At 35.2% G+C, this 3,456-nt stretch overlaps 1 non-coding gene across 1 annotated transcript; it reads left to right on the top strand.

Annotated features, from left to right (window-relative positions):
• The first annotated feature begins 2,703 nt into the window (after positions 1-2,703).
• LOC143393265 (small nucleolar RNA SNORA42/SNORA80 family) lies at positions 2,704-2,835 on the top strand. Its single transcript, XR_013090562.1, has one exon. It is a non-coding gene; the product is annotated as a small nucleolar RNA SNORA42/SNORA80 family (small nucleolar RNA).
• The last annotated feature ends 621 nt before the right edge of the window (positions 2,836-3,456 follow it).

The following is a 3,456-nucleotide window of genomic DNA, read 5'->3' as shown; positions in this document are numbered from 1 at the left end:
AAAAACAAAAAGCACTGCCTGAAGAGTTGAATAAAGTCATTCTGACTCTTTCTGTGCATCCTCCAGTGCTTTGTCCCACAAAATGGAGAAAATGTGTTTAAGGAAGCCAGGATGAGATAAGGAATTACTGAACTATGACAGAAGGGAGGGATTATCTATCCTAAAAAAATGCACATTTCTACATAGTAACTTGGAAGAAAATAATAATAATAGTATTAGTCAGAGGGTCCAAGTGAGATATTAGGTCATCCACATTAAGAAGAAAACAGTAGGGAATATAAAATCCACTTACTGGATTTGGGGAATATAAACTAAATCAGAAGAAAATAATAGCCAAAAGGTGAGTAAATAACTTCTAGTTATATGCACAGTTTTCATAGATGTTTGGATATTTACCAGCTACTAAGAATAGCTTTCTAAGGTACTCAGTTGACAAGCAAAATGAGAATCCATTCAGTTAATTGGGAGTAGTGCAATGATCTAATGGAGAATAGTGATCGTGGATCTGGGAATTGGGAGTTATAACAGTCAGGACCCTAATAATGTTTCAATTCTCCCATGTATAGGTGAAAAATAGATATCCCAAAATGGTACCTAGTTTTCTAAAACCCAGGGAGTCATACAGTGACACATCTGACTTAGAAGATACAAAAAGTATACAACCAAAAAAGTGGTTCAGGTACTAAGGATGATGTGCCACACACACACTGAGACAGCAGGAAGGAATCTATTATTCATATAATGAGATTTTTCTTGGGGTAATTACACAATATCTTAAGCCAGACCAAAACTGGCTTGAAAGAACAATCAAGGCCCCCTCTGGCTTGAATTGTATTGCATATAGGGCTAGGATGAGGGTTCCCAGGAACCAGCCTGGGTTTTATGGCACACTAGTATCTTTAGAGTTCTTAAAAGTTAGCACAAATTACATGGCTTTAAAACACAGAAACGTCTTCTGTCATTATTCTAGGGTTCCGAAGAGGGAAAACATGGTGCCAGTTGAGTTGGTTCCTTGTAAAGGCCTGAGAGAGGCACTTCTCTGTTCCTCTCTCCTAGTTCCCTTGATCCTTGTCTTTGCTTGGGTAGAAGCTGCCTTTCTGCTGCTGCTGCCTCTGTCATCATAGAGCTTTCTTCCCTGTTCCTGTGCATCTTCTCCTCTGATAAAGACCCCAATCATATTGGATAAAAGGAGCACCTTAATGTAGCATGGCCTCATTTTAATTTAAGTAATTACATCTTCAAAGGCCTTATTTCCAAATATGTTCACATGTTGAGGTTCCAAATGGACATTCATGTTTGGTGGACACTCACATCCAGTATATATGATAGGAACTTCTTGCTGGTACCAAATAGGACAACTTATAAACTTTCTTACTGATTTGTTCAGTGATGGAGCAAGAAGGAAAGAGGGAGAGATGGGAATTCTGAAGCTGTCTCCAGTTGGACATCAAATATCTAGTCAAACTCCTTATTGCAAAAAGTCTTCTGATTCCTCTACAAGTTAATTTCTTCACTTATATAACTAGATTTCTCAAGATAAAGAATGACTCTAACATATATCTTTCAAATTTGAACCCTCATGACTATAAATGAATATTCTAAAATGATTAATGATGCTCATTTATCTACAAGAGCTACTAACAGTCTGTTGTAGTTAAACATGATCTTATGTACAATCATCCCAAGAATATAGAATTCAGAAGAATTCAGAAATAATTTCTTGGTACATAGATCACATAATTTAAGGAATTCTTTCTCCATATTACTAACCATCTGATGTGGAGAAAGGTGAATATAAAAATAGATGAAACAAAACAGGACCCATAGGAAAAGGTTTTGAGATATCAAGAAAGAATGCAATTATAAAACTGTGATTTGAGTTAGGGAAATATTCTCAGAAATATAGTCCAGACCCATTTAATTCAATATATGCAATAACTTACACCAGAGTCAGGAGCAATGTTGAGTTGGTAATTTCCTTGATTAGGACACCGGAATAAATCTGTGCAAATTCCACCTCTCAGGATAGCTGTGGAACACTGGTTCAGTAGGGCTCTAGGGCCTTGAGATCTAATACCTGCTTTATATAGCAAGTCTTTTATAAAACCCTTCCTTTGCTATCTTTTTTTTTTTTTTAGAAAGAGTGAGAGAGGAGATAGAGAGAGAATTTCTTTGATATTTATTTTTTTTAGTTATCGGCGGACACAACATCTTTGTTTGTACGTGGTGCTGAGAATCGAACCCGGGCTGCACGCATGCCAGGTGAGCGCGCTACCACTTGAGCCACATTCCCAGCCCCCTTTGCTGTCTTTTAATGAAATGTGTAAGTAGTGTCCTCTACCTCATATATATACTATTTATAATTAGAAATAAATAGGCATCTAACTATAATAAGAGGAAAGTAATTTTTAACATTTGTAATTGATATGTAAATGGTTCAACTATTCAACAGTATAAAACATAATATACCATGCAGATGCCTCCACCTACAAATAGAATTGTGGTAATTAAAACAATTGCAAATTCAATTCCATAGTCTTAGTGGATTAAAAATCCTGAGTGAATTAAATCTGGTACATATTTTTTGGAAATAATGACCAAATCTTGGTAAGGTCTGAACAGAACAAAATATAGACTTTCTTTGATTTATATGTTGGTTTCATTCCTGGAAAAGTTCATGCATATTTTAAGGTTGCACTGGGAGCAGGTTTGGATTTATAGTAGGCCTGTCCTCCTGGGTCTTTCATGGAATCCCATGCCAGAGCAAACTGAGTTTGAGCCATTATCTGGCCTCTGTGGTCATAGGCTGCTGACATTGAAACAGGTTGCATAGTGAGGAAGAAAAAAGAAAGAAAGCTTACATAAGTATTTTAATTTATATGAAAAACAGAATTAAACTCCATGTTTAGATTATTATAATGCATTTTCTTCAGCTGGTTAGTATCTGATGCTACATCTATGTTAAGCAACTTTCATTGACAACCCAAAATATCCCTAATATCCAAAGTGCCCCTAAAACCAAATAGAACAGATCTCTTTAAATTTCTGAATTTATATAGAATGTGTGTTATCTTGTAGAGCTAGTTATTACTTGCAAATTTTAATGTAATTTTTGAAAAGTACCAATTACAACCAATTTTAACAGGCTCTGTCAGTCATAGAAATTAAAATGCCCTCAGCTTTCTAACTTGGTAGATTTACTTAATGTTGTGAAAACATTTCATTCCACTGAGAAAGGAAGACTAATGTTTGTTGGGGTTTATGTTAATCAAATAAAGATGAAGGTCATTTGTAAATATGAAGGTGGATAATAGCAAGATGACCCAAATTGCTTGAAATAGAGAAATGGAGGAAAATTTCTAGCCTGATATTTATAAAACTAATGATCAGTATCAATATTTAAAAATTCTATTTTGTAAAGGGATTGGGAATGGAGTTCAATTTGGTGGAATACTG

The sequence above is a fragment of the Callospermophilus lateralis genome, chromosome 2 (assembly GCF_048772815.1).
Source record: "Callospermophilus lateralis isolate mCalLat2 chromosome 2, mCalLat2.hap1, whole genome shotgun sequence".
In the NCBI taxonomy this organism is placed as follows: Eukaryota; Metazoa; Chordata; class Mammalia; order Rodentia; family Sciuridae; genus Callospermophilus; species Callospermophilus lateralis.
The sequence above is the reverse complement of the archived record's forward strand: the minus strand, read 5'-3'. Positions and strand labels throughout refer to the sequence as shown.